General features: G+C 41.9%; 2 protein-coding genes across 4 annotated transcripts in view; both read left to right on the forward strand.

Annotated features, from left to right (window-relative positions):
• LOC109431456 (ataxin-1) overlaps positions 1-15,974 on the forward strand; it is a 142,487-nt gene that overhangs the window by 61,275 nt on the left and 65,238 nt on the right. For 2 of the 3 annotated variants that reach the window (XM_062845710.1, XM_062845709.1), the window contains exon 2: positions 9,831-9,848. The exons of the other annotated variant lie outside the window; for it this stretch is intronic. The gene's annotated coding sequence lies outside the window, so the exon portion shown is untranslated. The remainder of the gene's footprint in view (positions 1-9,830; positions 9,849-15,974) is intronic. 3 annotated transcript variants of the gene reach the window in all.
• The window catches only part of LOC134289701 (uncharacterized), a 68,499-nt gene that overhangs the window by 26,499 nt on the left and 26,026 nt on the right, over positions 1-15,974 (forward strand). The gene's annotated exons all lie outside the window — the stretch shown is intronic.

Raw genomic sequence — 15,974 nt, forward strand, 5'->3', positions numbered from 1 at the left:
GAGTTAAGAGGTTCATGGATCCTATTTGGTTGTATAACGTTGCTTTCTGAAACGAATTCACCTAATGTTACCGTGGTTATTTTTATCAACTAAGCTCCATAACAGTAAGGATGGCCTATAATATCCCAAAAACATCTAACAACACTTATTGTTCTTCGATCGGTGCCAGATCATTCGACCGAAGGCCATTCAACTTCACGTAATGGAAATTTCCTTGACTTCCTTGGACATGAAGTACCTTCGTTGCTGCCACACGATATACACATGCAAAATGGTCATTGGCAGAGGAAGCTCTCAGTTACTAACTGTGGAATGACCATTCGGCCTAGTGATCATTCGTCCTAATGACCATTCAGCCTAATGACCATTCGGCTAATGACCCTGCATTTTCTTGAACTACTTTGATAGTTATGCAACGTTACTCAGATATGGCTACTGTAACGAGTGTAAACCTGAAGTTCTGAACTCCAAGGTAGTTTGGCTGACCTGAAATATTTCCATAGAGTCTCTAAATGACATTTGAAATTTCAAGAACTTCACGGATCCCAGTAGATTATGCAATGCTATTATTTATGGCGAAAACACATAAAGTTATTCTTGCAGATTTGAAGGACTTCATTGTAGAACAGTTTGAAAGACCCTGAATGTCCCAAAGTTTTATAATAATATCAAGTACACTTCAGATTGGTCCAGCAACAGCGGTTGATTACACTAGTTTACAGCATTTTTGAACTCGGTAAGCTGATGATCATTTTTGGTGTAGAATCATGCCCTGAGTTCGAAAACGCGAAAGAAAAAAATTACAGTAGAGCGGAAATTTTTTCGACTTTCCATACAAGGTTGATGATTTGAAATCGATTTTTGTTCTATTTTTAAGCAAAGTCGCTCACTTCAAACATCCCATTCTCCGTAATCAATGCTCCAATTGAGCTGAAATTTTTACTGTAACTTGCCTACATATGATATGTCAAATAAACATCGAGAAAGAATTTTTAAGTTGTTTTTTACTTATTGAAAAGAATACATTTCTTCAAAATTTTTTGGGAATTTTTCTAAATTTTTGGGAATTTTGCTAAAATTTAAGAAGATCGTCCCTAAAACTCGCCAATATCTTGAATTTCATCAATCTGACGCAAAACCTGTATTCAGATAATCGAATGGTATTATATTCAGCTTTTAATTTATGGAAAAAGATTTAAAATTGGTTGAACAAAACGCAATATATTTGAATTTTAGTAAATTACATATTTTGAAAAGTTGCAAAACTCGATATTGAGCTAAAACTCAAAAACTGTTCTTCTAAAAAATTTTTGAAGGTCGGTTTCGAAATCAGCACTAAATTGTGCTTAAAAAAATTTGGTCGTCGACAGAAGTTCACGACTTTCGTTTTTTTTTTTTTGTAAACTTGTGTTATGGAACGTTACTCAGTAGAACAGATATGGCTACTGTTATGAGGGTAGACCTGAAGTTCTGAACTCCAAGGTAGTTTGGCTGACCTGAAATATCCCTATAGTGTCTATAAATGACATTGTAGATTTCAAGTGCTTCACGGATCCTAGTAGACTATGCAATGCTATTGTTTATGGTGAAACACATAAAATTATTCATGTACATTCGAAGACTTTACTATAGAACACTGCCCAAATACGTCGATGCAAGCGCCACTGTAGTTTTCAACACACATTTGCAATTTTCACAATGAATAAAGATTAAATTCGAATTTTTTTCCTCGTTGACATCTAAGTGTCGGTTGAATCTTGTACTCTACTTAAAAATAAGACTGGTCAGAAATATTCACATGCGTTATATATTAGCTTTTGTAGGCTGACATTGGCAATGGTGGTAACGTCGACTATGCGAACATGGGCAAAACAGTTTGGAACACCTAGAATATCCCAGGATAATAAACACCTTTTGGTAATCTTGACAAAGGTTAAATGAACGTAACCCAAATCCAAATTCAACTTTTAGAACAACTTCATGGTGTTCAGGATGTTCAAGGTTGTCAATAAAGTCTTAAATACAAATATTCCCATTTTTCCTTAATACAAGACTCAATTTGAATTCAACTGTATTCTGTTTTATTTAATTTGTGAATTTATGCAGCCGGTTCTATGTTGGGGTCATATAAGATCCCTGCGGCTCCAAAGAGTTAAGGGTACTCCCAGGATTTCTCCCAAGTACTTCTCGGAATATTTGTAGTCATTCCTTCCTTTTTCCCAAGTAACTTTTTCAGGGATTTCTCTGAAGATTTTAATTTTGTGTACATAACTTGGGTTTAAATTTAAAAAGTACAGTAACTTCAACCGATGAATCAACTTAAGTTTGACCACTATTTATGAATCATTGTGTTAATTAATCTACTGGAATTGAAGTTACATAAAACATACATTAATGCTCTAATCTGCGATTAGAATAACTAGCCACAGAAGTCCAATGTCGCGACTGTTCGTGTGACAAACATCTAGTTTGCCACGCCCTTACAGCGTCAGTAGCGGTACTTGAAGTGTCAAACAAATTTTGTTTACCAAAACAAGTGATGCTCTTCAAGCTGGACACTTAAAAACAATCAATTATTACAATAAAAGTAATTAATTTAATTAAATAAGAAAAGTGACTACAGCGCCATTGGAGTTCTAGTGTATTTCTATTAATCTGCGCGACTGGAGTCCTCAATACACACATTTCTCCCAACCAATTGGAATCAACAAATTATGTTGAAAGGCTCAAACACCCAAACTGCTTCGAGACTTTAAACGAAAATAATTATCTGGACATCCCACAGCATGATTCACTGTGGCTGTTACCAGTTCCACGAATGGCTATCTCCAACGCCTCAGGGAAAAAATAAACTATAGCAAGCAGCGCTCAAATCGGGAGAAATGATTGGAGTAAATGGCGTTCGTCGTGGTGTATTTTTTATGTTCTTTGACTGCTTCTTGGCTGGTTCGGTTGTTGGTGCCCTCTTCTGGCTCCACACGAATTCCTCTCGGTTTAGCTTAGTGCGCGCCGGCCGGCCGGGCGGCCGTCCGTCCGTCCTCGTCGTCGTCGTCGTCGTTGGTTGTTGGTCATCAATAGTGAACTATAATGAAACCGGTTCTACAACTCTCAAGTCTCGAGCTTGCCCGAAAACGAATCGTTTGTGTACACATCGTATTTTTGTGCGGCAATGGTTGTAGTTTTTTCCTCCTCTTAATCGCTTCTTCTCGGTGATGTTTTATCATATTCTCCAGAAATTCTTTGCCTGATCACTTGATCTTGCCATGAGTGCTCCCGCAGGCCGCTGGCTGGCTGGTTGAATGGTGGTTGGTTGGCCATTCTCTCGCTCAGGGTTTATTCACGCTGTTGCTCTCTGATCTTTTGCTCGGAATAGTTCATGCTACCGTTCTTGTGGATCCAGGAAAGGTATAAAGATAATAATAGTACAAAATTTTGGCATACATTTTAGATGAAATACTTATAGAGACAAAGATACCCTTCACCAACCAACGATTTTTTTTTGGAAATTACCTCTCCAAAGGTGGATCGATCCGCTATTTCGTCCATACACTTCGCCTAAGCTTTACTCGTCCTTTCAAGTGCGCGAAGACGCCTCAAGAGTCGAGACAGTGCAGTGGAGACTCAGCAAATATCTCGAATCCGGGCGAGCGACCTGGACCGATCTTACACTACATACTGACTGCGTGACGTGACTGAATGAGACAGATTCCTGCGGTCATTGCAGGCCACGGGGAAAGATACACGTTTGTGCCGTTTTTTTTTTTTGGTCTCTTCTTTTGCCAAGCAGCAAGGTACGCGCAAGAATGATTAAGAATGTGCGCAACATCGTGGCCAGGGGCGCGGAGGTAAGCCAACCGAAGAAGCAAGTCATCATTAAAGAGAAGAAATCGTGCACTCAATAAGTGCGAAGATCGTGTTTTACGGTGATTTTGTAGTTTGATGGGGGGGCTGTGGCTTGCGGTGCAGGGGTGTGTCCCAAGGGGGGTGGTTCTAAGATCGTTTTATGCGAAGCTCTGGTGGCGCCAGGCGTAGATTTTATTCGTCTCTTTGGTGAAGATAGATACTGTGGGCCCTAGTCTGATCGAAAAATTTGTTCATAAACCACTTGGTTAGCTAAATGCATAAGTGGCAGGTTTGGAAGTTAACTTGTTCCATAGTCAGAACAGCCATTTCGTCTTCCATCTAACGAACATGTTAATGAGAAAAGGATAGGAGTTAAGGAAAACTGGACATCTAGATAATATTCTGTGATATTATCCCAGAACCCAGCTCGTTCGTTAGTACACCGCCCAATTGCGTATATCCTATTATGTCCACAGGTATTTGAAGTTTAACCAAGTCTCAGCAAGCTTTTCCGCATCAGCTCTGTACTCGATACAACCACCAAGCGTGCCGATGAGTCCCAGGTATATTTTTTTTTCTAGTGAGTTCACGGATCTCTGAAGCCTCGAGTCCGTCACCACACTCGCTGGCATGAGACAGAAGAAAGGTCCGCGAGAGCCTGCAAGTAACGCAACTGAGATGAAGGATATGAATCGCCCGCCCCCTTGAAAAGAGAGCCAGTCTTCTGCCCCATAAAACCGTAGCGAGGGCTTAACCCTTTAGAGCCGGAGGGGTCATATTGACCCCGGCGATGAAACAGAGCATACCAAACGAGTGAACAAAAAGGTTAAAGTACGTTCCGGACCTGTATCCATCTCAAGAGTGGAAGAAGGTTCAGATGAATACTCCTGATTTGAGGCTGTCAAGATTTAGGTATCTTCCCTGCTTGTATAGATTATCACCAGGATTATTGGCGATTACTTCATTGGCAGAGAGGAATAGCGGCTTTTGGGCTGCAAAACGTTGAGTCGACAAGGAGAGTATCCAACATCGCTCTAGTCCTCACAAGTTCCTACCTCATGCTTACACGGGTCAAGCGATAACAAAGACCGCCAGCTAAGAGTTGTGTGCTTAGCTGGTAGTGCAGCCTGGGCACTGTTGTCCTTCTGACATCAGCTAGATGGAGGAGTTACATCCCGAGCGTCTGTTCACCAAGGAGGTGCGGTTCAAACAGCGTCTGTTCTGGTTTCCAGCGGCTGATTATGAAATGCTCCACCACCGCAAGCTATACCTAAGGTGGCAGCCCCGCCAGCCGCCACGGTGGATAGGGAACATTAGGCCAACAACCTACTGTTACTGAAACCCAAAAACCGTTACAGAAACCAAATGAAAGATTACGAACTGGTTCAACGGCAATAGCGCGAAACAACGGACAAGAATTGGAACTTGGAATGTATTAACCCTAACACAGCAGAATGAACTAACACAATTAGCCAATGAGGCATGCCGTATGAAGCTTGAGATCCTAAGGACTGAGTGAAGTCCGTTGGCCGAACTTGGAGAACACAGATTGGCGTCGGGTCAAATTCTTCTATACTTGCATGACGCCATGAACCTGCTACGCTCATGAACCTATTAATGAGAGGATAATTGTAGCCAGATTCAGAACACGGGTTCGAAACTATACCATGATCCAAAGCTATGCGCCAATCGATGCTGCCGAAATGCAAAACAAAGAGAACTTTTACAGCCAGAGCCAACTAAATGCTGTCGTGGACAAGATTCCGGAAAGGTGATATCAAAATCCTCTTGGGCAACTACAACGCGAAGGTTGGTTCCGACATCTCGGACTATGAGCACGTCATGGGACGCCATGGTCTCGGAGAAATGAGCGAGAACGGAGACTTGTTTGCAGAGTTTTGTGGCAACCATGATATGGTGATTGGGGGATCGCTCTTTCCTCATCGACCAGTGCACAAAGTGGCATGGGTTTCCCATGATGGCATCACATAAAATCAAATCGACCACATCTGCACCAGTCGAAAATGGAGACGAAGCCTTCTTGATGTGCGGAACAAACGTAGCGCCGACATTGCGTCCGGCCATCATCTTATAATCGGCGAGATCCGGCTGAGCATTGCTAGGACCCATCGACAGGAAGAGAAAATCGAGCGCCGGTTCAACACGCGTCGACTGGAAGACTCTGCGGTGAAAAGGTCCTTCACCGAGGAGCTAGAGAACCGTGCTCTGGATATTCCGGAAAATTCCGGAAGCGTAGAAGATCAATAGAGCGTCATCAATAAGGCTTTCATAGCCACCGGCGAGACTAAATTGAGAAAGCAGCGTATCACAGATGATGCCTGGGGAAAAATAGAGGAGCGATGCAACGCCAAAGCTACGATAGAGCGAGCGAAAACACGAGTAGCCAAAGCCGTAATCCGTCAGCGCTATTCGGCTCTCGAGAAGGAAGTGAAACGCTCATGTAGACGGGACAAAAGGGCGTGAGCGGACTCCCTAGCCGACGAAGGTGAGAAAGTCGCAAATGCCGGCGACAGCCGTCTCTTCTACGATTTTTCACGTCGCCTTAGTGGGACTAAGATGAATGCGTGGAATACATGTCTGGACAGTTATTGACTGACCCTGCTGACCAGTTGAAACGCTGGTTCGAGAGCTTTGGAAACCTTTTTCGAATATCGGCCACGCCATCAACACCTCAGCATGATCCACCTAGGGTTCGACGCATTACCCGTGTCAACACCGAAGCTCCATCAGTTCAGGAGATAGAAACAGCCTTCCGTAGCATGAAATCAAACAGAGCCTGGGGGTCCATCGCATATCAGCTTAGATGCTCAAAGGTGACCTCGTAGTATCTGCATAACTGCTGCATCAATTATTCTGCAACATATGGGAAACCGCGACGCTTTCGGTCGAAACTTGGTGTGTATCAGTGGAGAACACTCAACGGCTGGAGGTCTTCATCAATAGATAACCGTGGTATATAATTCGTGCAAGTTGGCGTCACAATTGGATCTCCAACGCGGAACTCCAACGTCAATGTCATCAAAAGCCGATGGCGAGAGCGAAAGTGGAGGTGGGTCGGCTACAATCTACTAAAAGCGATGAGGTGAAGGCCATGGCGAGCAATCGTCCAGGATGGAGATCTATCAATTCGGTTCCCTGCACCGCAGTGGGTACTCAGGACTAAAAAAACAAAAAACAGAGGCGTATTTCAAGTGCTAGAAGCAAGGCCACAAGTCGTGGACTCTTAAAGGCCCCGACAGGAGTATACTCTACATGAACTGCAGGGAAGAGAACCACGTCGCCAGGGAATGAAACTGGGCAAGTGGGCACTAAAATGTTTGATTCGTACGGAGAACAAGAGCCTAAACGCCGATTCCTACTTGTTTCAAAATTCCGCCCTTCAAGCCAAGTGTGGGACGATCATCAATATTCAATACCTTGTACGATCAGACCATGAAACGGCTTCACAGTGTGTTACCAAAAACAATATAAATCATGTGTTTACTCCATCATATTAAACTACACTTCACTCTATGCATTACAAACCATTAAAAACATTTAATTGACACGCATGATCAGCAATTGATATGAAACCATCGCACTGAAAACCAGATTGATTAGCGCAAGACTAAACATCGACCAGAGTTGATCTAATTTGATATTCAACCCGAGCCCGATCGTCATTGTTGACACAGCACGTAAACTCCCACACACCGCATTCAAAGGTTTCTAATGGTAGGTAGGTAGCCCAACTGAGTCCGGTTGATCGTAGCAGCGTATAGTCTCTCTCTCTCTCTCTCTCTCTTCTCTCTCTTCTTGGCGTAACGTCCTCATTGGGACAAAGCCTGCTTCTCAGCTTAGTGTTCTATGAGCACTTCCACAGTTATTAACTGAGAGCTTCCTCTGCCAATGACCATTTTGCATGCGTATATCGTGTGGCAGGCACGAAGATACTCTATGCCCAAGGAAGTCAAGGAAATTTCCTTTACGAAAAGATCCTGGACCGACCGGGAATCGAACCCGTCACCCTCAGCATGGTCATGCTGAATACCCGTTTACCGCCTCGGCTATATGGGCCCTAGCAGCGTATAGTCATAGGAATGTAAACTCTACGACTCGGTGTTTGTGAATCTCCAATGTATGTTTACCTACAACCATCCGGAGCCAGTCCGATAATAGAGAAAGAGATAATTAGCGATTCTAACGGCCGTAGAGTAAAATCACATCAACCGACGGCGACGATGACGACCGGCTTTGTCTGATTAGCGGTCATCACAGGAGAGCTTTGAGGTGTGTGGAAGCGCGGGTCCGCGGGTGGAGGCGAGTCTGTTGTTAAACGAGCACATGCACATTTAAAAACTATAAACCGTCTAGTAAACATTTTTTTCTTCTGTTTTTTTTTTTGTTGTTTTTCTTCAAATACCGCCGTACCCTGAGCATGGAGTTACCGTGCACATGAGGATTATAGACCAGTGGTTGGAAATTGGCGATCATTTCAGCTGCTGAGTGATCCTTCTTTTTCTACTTCTTTATGGCTCTACGTTCCCACTGGAACATCCACGAGTTCCAAGGAACACTTCCACAGTTATCAATTGAAGGGCTTCCTTTGCCATGTATTTGTATATTGTGAGGCAAGTACAATGATACACTATGCCCAGGGAGTCAAGAAAATTTCCCCGTCCGGAACGGGAATCGAACCCGCCGTGTCCGGATTGGCGATCCATAGCCTCAACCACTAGGCTAATGAACAAGTTATGATCCCAGGAAACTGTGCCGCATCATTAGACCGGCCCACAGTTGTATGAAGCGAAAAAAAAATTCACAAAATTCACGGGGCACCCTCTAGAATCGTGCCTTTGGATGAGAAGAACAATCTGTGAAAGATTCAGCTCAATCGGTTGAAAACTGAGCTGGCGCAAATGAGTTGAAGGTTTGTATGGGATGTTCAGTTCAAATATATGGGAAATTGGATGACCTCCAGTCTCTCATACAGCACGCCGGTTTGGCGAGTTCAATTTGACTCAGAATTGAAAGAATAGCAGTTGATACCCTACTGAACAACTTTGTAGAAGACCATATCATGATAAAACTTAATTTAGTTGCGGTTTTAGCCAACGAATCTAGGATTACAGACATCTTCCCCCGTTTACTCTAGGTTGTTACATGCAGCACGTGTTTGCCGTTCGAAACTTGCTCACTGCATCATAGGCGGCTATGTTGTCCTTCATTTTTATTGCTCACGCATGTGGGTGAGTATCGAGACAATGTAGAATTACACAGCTGCCTATGATGTAGCGCGCAAGCTACGGCCGACCAACACGTGCTGCATATAACAACCGAAAGTAAACGGAGGAAGATGTCCTCATCCTGGTTTCTTTGGCTAAAACCGCAACTAAATTAAGTTTTATCATGATATGGTCTTCTACAAAGTTGTTCATTAGGGTATCAACTGTTATTCTTTCAATTCTGAGTCAAATCGAACTCGCCAAACTGGCGTGCTGTATGAGAGACTGGAGGTCATCCAATTTCCCATATATTTGGATTGAACATCCCATACAAACCTTCAACTCATTTGCGCCAGCTCAGTTTTCAACCGATTGAGCTGAATCTTTCACAGAATGTTCTTCTTATCCAAAGGCACGATTCTAGAGGGTGCCCCGTGGAATTTTTCGACATTTTTGTTTTTGGGCCGGTCTACGCATCATCTTCAGTTTAATCAACACACAATCTAACCACCTTACGATTGGCATCAAATCCTCATTGACCAGCAATTTGACGTAGCAGGCGCCACTCTCGCCCAACATAGAATACCGCCAACACTCACACACTGAAGTGAAGTACCGAGCGGTTATCGCATTGTTTCCTTGTGTGAGTGTAGCTGATCTGGCGGTACTAGAGTAGCAACTACAGGCGATCAATCATGCTCAAGCTCAAGATAAGTAATTTCCTTGTTCTAATGTTTATATTTTCTTTTCATTTTTTTACAGAATCCATTTTTAATTCCGGTAAGTTGTTTATTAATAATACATATTTAAGAAAGGTATTACATTTAAAATATATTTTTTTCGCGAACAAGAGTTAGTCTACCAGTCATACTCTTTGTACAGGAGTTCATAATTTATATACGTTCGCTTACGTTTTGAATATGAGAACTATAGTAGCATCCACAGTATGATTTATATCTATTTACAGTATACAATCACATTCACTCCAAAGGTTGGTACTTTACACGGTAGAACTTCTACCCCTCGGCTTTGATTACTAAACTCGCATTTGCATTGAATGTGGTAAAACTAGTCAACCCACTCAGTCCTAAAACCAGCAATACAAGACATGCACCATCACAACGCGTCCGTCGAATGGCGTCAAAGATCTGATATCGTTCGCCGTACGAAAAACACCTCTTTGAATATTCATTACCTACCCGCCAAGTGGATGGCACAAATTGGGATTGAAATATCTTGGAGTCAGAGCTCGTTCCATTCCTCTAATTAGCTTCGCTCAGTATCCTGCCAATTACCTAGCTTGCACGCGGTTCGCTAGTGAGTGGGGATGGGCGCATCCATCGGCCAGCAGCACAATACGCTTCCTCGAATCACCTGAAACCAAATGAAGGAGTTTAGAGCAGTACTTTTTCAGCTTCTTGGGTGTTTGCTCGCGCTTTTGTGTACACCCATCAACAATTGCAAGCACATAAAACCGACGACAATACGGTTAAAAATCATTAATCTATAATTTATTCAAAACAACAAAGTCCGAGGTTTTCTATACCTGGAAGTTGCAGACAAAACGGCATTTGCATACCGATAATTTCGGATAACCAACCGCAGTAATCAGAGATAAGTGCGTGTAATGGTGCTTGGTGAAGAATTCAAAAAAGCCAGCAGGGGAGATCACTTTCCTATACCACCACCGGCGGCTGGGGCGAAGGAGCATGGCGGCAGTTGGTTGATGCGTTTGTTTGTAAAGTGCATAACGTAAACAGTGCACACCACCGATTCAAACGTGATCAAGTGTTGAGCGGCTTCGTCTTTGCCCTTAAACGTATATCATTTCTGTGCCTTGGATATGGAACGAAAATCAAGTCCAAATGGAAATGACCTGTGATCAATGGCAAAGCGTGGAGTAGATCTGCTGAAAAGATTCATCCGTCTGATCACCTCTGATGAGTACTAGCAGCTGCATTTGAACAGAGAGGAGTAATGTGAGACTAGTTCACAAAATTCTATGACATCTGTACAATTGTACATCTAGAAACGGAATAAAATTGTTACAAATGCGTTATAAATCAAAGTTTTAGCAAAAAGGTGAATTTAATTAGAGGGACTGTTTTATTGCAATTTTGTAGTAATTAAATTTACAAAATTTGGGTAAATTCCGCACAGAATCTCTTCTATTGTGGGTTCTTAAATTACCAATGCTTAAGAAGCTGCTCCACTAGGTTGTAGGGTTCGGTTTGATAGAACTTTGCTCATAGAAGTTGAAAAACAGGCAGCATTGTGGACGTTACGCCGAGAAGAAGAAGAAACAAGATACTATCGTACATATTTCAAGATACTCGAAGCTCATTAAGCATTCTTCTAATCTGAATATACCATTAGAGATTTAGATCGAGAGTGAATGGCATACGCACACGTCTCATCCAATAGAATATAAGCAACGATCTGTTTTAATGTTCCACTCTCGTGAAGTGAACAATTTCGTATGAAAACGGAATACCAAGTAATGTGGAAAATAAAATTCAAATCTCAGATCAAGTACTTTGACCGTATCAAGGATGTCTTAGCGTGGCTCAAAATACCACATGTCAAAAAGTTCGATGGGCCCCCTTTTCATTTCGTTATATATGACGCCACGATGCTGCGGTAAAATTTTCAGCCAAATCCGTTAACACTAGGGCGGTGCTAAACTCGTTTGAAGTTTGTATGGAAGTTTATATGGGAAAACATCGTTTTTAGCATTTTTCTCATGAGGGGCACTATTTTTACTTAAATCACATAGCCGATTATATAGAACTATAGTCTTACATGTGGCAAAAAACTTTGTCGAAAACCGCAAAGTCATCCGAAGCTTGTAAGAAAAGATATTACATGCAGACCATCTGGTGGTGCTTAACATTTAACATGTAAAGGAATAACAATAGCAATAAAATCTCATTGAATGTGCCCGTACTGTCTAGGCTATAGCTTTTTTCGCAAGTGTCTGATTACGTTGCGGTCTTCGACAAAGTTTTTCGGCATTTCCCAGGCTATATTTCTATAGGATTGATTACGTGTTTTAAGGAAAACTAGAACCCCTCAGTAGAAAATTGCAAAAATCTATGTTTTCCCATATAAACTGCCATACAAACTTCAAACGAGTTTAGCACCGGCCTAATGTTAACGGATTTGGCTGAAAATTTGACCACAGCATCGTGGCGTGATATATAGAACGAAATGAGAAGGGGGCCCATCGAACTTTTTGACATGTGGTTTTGCCATACAAGCTTGAGCCACCCTACTCTGCTCTACTACTAAATCGACGAATCTTCGCAGCAGCTTCGAGTACTGTTTGAAGGCGCCATTACACCTGAAATATTTGGAATGCTGCTATTTTTTTTAGTGGCAGGCATTGATTCATGTGCTTACTTCTTTTTGCGTGACAGGAACAGAGATTGCCTCTCGATTTCTATGTATCTGGCAAACTTTGTATTACGTACAGCATTTCATTACCGTAAAACGGGGTAACTTTGGTAGTTTTTCGACGAATTTTCCTAATATTTTTCCATGTAATAGTATTGCACCTGGTTTTATATTTTTAAAACAAGTACTGGGGTATCAGTTATCAATTGCAATTAAAGGATTCTATAATCTTAAATGTTTTGGGTGTCTTTTTCATTTTTGGGTAACTTTGATAGTACCCACATCAAATCGTAAAAAAATCGTTACAGATTGAAATCTTAGTTATACTTGATGAAAGAAGCCTTGTGGTATATATTAGATGGAATTTTTATATCAAATCATTGATTTTTTACTATATTCTGCATATAAAAATGACATTGTGGAGTACTGAATAAAAGCACAGTGAATTTAGCCTTAAAAAAATATTATTTTTGTAAAAATATATGTTTAACGGTACACTAACATGTGATTTTATGCTATTCAGGGTGAGTTTTCTTTTATGAGTAGTTTTTGAATGTTTTATTAACACATTTTGAACAACACAGATTTATCTACATGAAATTACAGGGGCATTGCATACTTTTAGGCGTTTATCGATGTATGGAGATTTATTCCCCAATTTACAAAATTCCTTCCAGTTCGTAAAACACACTTCGTTAAGAGATTCAAGGTCAGATTTGGAATCTACTATGATGAATCTATCAAGAATAAAAGTCCCTTCATTGAAAAAATAGTTGAAACGAAGTCGTATAGCAGAATGTTTGAAGGGGTTGACAAAATGTAAACAATTTTTATTTTTTATCCAAAAAGTTGTATATAAATTAGGTTTTAATGGCAATACGTCTAAGATGAACTTTCATATGTACAGAATTGATCTATGTTTGCCTTTTTCTAAACTGGTTGAAGGAATCATAGTTATAAGATAAACTTTACAATGATGATATACCTGGGCTTGTTAGGGGAATATCTGTAAATAAAAAGTCGAACCAAGTACAAGACACTGAAGACGACCTTACGGTTGAGGTCGAAATACGTATCTGCCAAAGTATGCAAATTCTTAGTGGAACTCAAAGGAACAAAACTTTACAATGCCTGTTGTACTATCAAAGTTACTCTCATTATCAAAGATATTATCCCGTTTTATGGTATACGGATTTTACGGATTTCTTCAGAAGACTTTCCAGGAGCTATTACTGACATCTCTAAAAAGGATCTTACTGGGATCCCTCCAGAAGATCTATGCGGAAATCCCATCTGGGATTCCTCCAGGAGCTTATTCTAGGATTCCTTGGGGTGTTCCTCCATAAATTTCTTCAGTAATCCTTCATAAGTTACATTTCAGATGATTCCAGAAGTTTTGCATTCTCTAGGAATTCCTTCCGGAATTTTTCCCGCAATTCATTCAAAGTCTTATCCAGGAAATCTTAAGGGGGTCCCCCAGTAGTACCTTCAGTGGTTTTCCCAGGAGCTCTTTTTTGAATGCTTCCAGGAATTCCATCTATGGTTCCTCCAGGAGTTTCTTCACGGGTCCCTACCTAGCTATCTTAGCTATTACTGAAATTCCTTCATAATATCCTTTTGAGACTTCAGCACAAGTTTCTTCTGGGATTCCTCCAGAAATTCCTTTCGTGTTTTTTCTAGAAGTATTTTTCTGGGATTGTTTCAAGAATTTCAAGCGGCATTCTTTCAAGTTTTATCTATCCGAAATTCGAATCCATCCGAAATTTCCTCAAGAACACAGTGCAGGATACTTCCAGGAACTTTTTTCAGGAATTCCTCCAGGAACTCCATCCGGGCTTGCTTAAGGAACACCTGGGATTCCGCCAGAAGTAGCTTCCGGGTTTCTTTCAGGAGTTACTTATGGAATTCCTGAAGATTATTATTCAATTCACTCGGGAGTTTATTTTGGAATACTTGTAGATTATCCCGGAGTGGAATTCTCGAACAATTTCTTAAGGAATTCTTCTGGAAGTTTTTTCTGGGTATCATCCAACAGCTCCTTCGGAGATATCATTTATCCAGGAACTCCTAGTGCGAAAGAAGAACAATCTGAAATTTAAAATTCATCTAGAAATTCCTCTATAATGATGTTTTCAGAAATTTCGTCAGAGTTTCTTTCAGGAATATCTTTGGAAATGGCCTTCTAAGATTTCTCACAAGATTCCTTCTGTGTTTTTTACGCCGTGTTTCTTGGTATTCTTCCGGGTTCCTACCGTTAATTTTTTCCCATGTTCGTATAATTCTTTTCGGGATTCTTGAGGAATACTGAATTCCGACCTTTTTCTCTTGAAGTTTTTCCTGGTTATTTAACAGAATTTCTTTCCAGAATTTGTTTTCAAAGCTTACTCACCTTACCGGTCAGGCTAAGGCCGGGGTGGCCTCTGCTGTACATAGTAGCCGCCTCCACTCCACTCGGTCCATGGCTGTTTGTCTCCAGTTCCGCACTCTGCGTAGGGTCCGCAGATCGTCTTCCACTTGGTCGACCCACCTAGCTCGCTGCGCTTCACGTCTTCTTGTACCGGTCGGATGACTCTCGAGAACCATTTTAGTCGGGTTGCTATCCGACATCCTGATGACGTGACCTGCCCACCGTAGCCTCCCGATTTTCGCGGTATGGACGATGGTTGGCTCTCCCAGCAGCTGATGCAGCTCGTGGTTCATTCGCCTTCTCCAAGTTCCGTCTTCCATCTGCACTCCGCCGTAGATGGTACGCAACACTCTCTCTCTCTCTTCTTGGCGTAACGTCCTCATTGGGACAAAGCCTGCTTCTCAGCTTAGTGTTCTATGAGCACTTCCACAGTTATTAACTGAGAGCTTCCTCTGCCAATGATCATTTCGCATGCGTATATCGTGTGGCAGGCACGAAGATACTCTATACGCAACACCTTCCGTTCAAAAACTCCAAGGGCGCGTTGGTCCTCTGCACGTAGGGTCCATGTTTCGTGCCCATAGAGGACGACCGGTCTAATCAACGTTTTGTAGATGGTTAACTTCGTGTTACGGTGAACTTTATTCGATCGTAGAGTTGTGCGGAGTCCAAAGTAGGCACGATTTCCTGCCACAACGCGCCTCTGAATTTCTCTGCTGGTGTCGTTGTCGTCGGTCACCAGTGAGCCCAAGTACACGAATTCTTCAACCACCTCGATTTCATCACCGTCGATATGAATTCGGGGTGGCGGGCGCGGTGATTCCTCCCCGGAGCCCTTTGCCATCATGTACTTTGTCTTCGACACATTAATGACTAATCCGATTTGCCTGGCTTCACTCTTTAGTCGGATGTACGTTTCCGCCATCGTCTCAAATTTACGAGCAATAATATCAATATCATCGGCGAAACCAAGCAGCTGAACGGACTTCGTAAAAATCGTCCCACTCGTGTTTATCCCCGCTCTTCTTATTACACCCTCCAAAGCAATGTTGAACAGCCAGCACGAAAGACCATCACCTTGCCGTAACCCTCTGCGAGATTCG

The sequence above is a fragment of the Aedes albopictus genome, chromosome 1 (assembly GCF_035046485.1).
Source record: "Aedes albopictus strain Foshan chromosome 1, AalbF5, whole genome shotgun sequence".
NCBI lineage: Eukaryota > Metazoa > Arthropoda > Insecta > Diptera > Culicidae > Aedes > Aedes albopictus.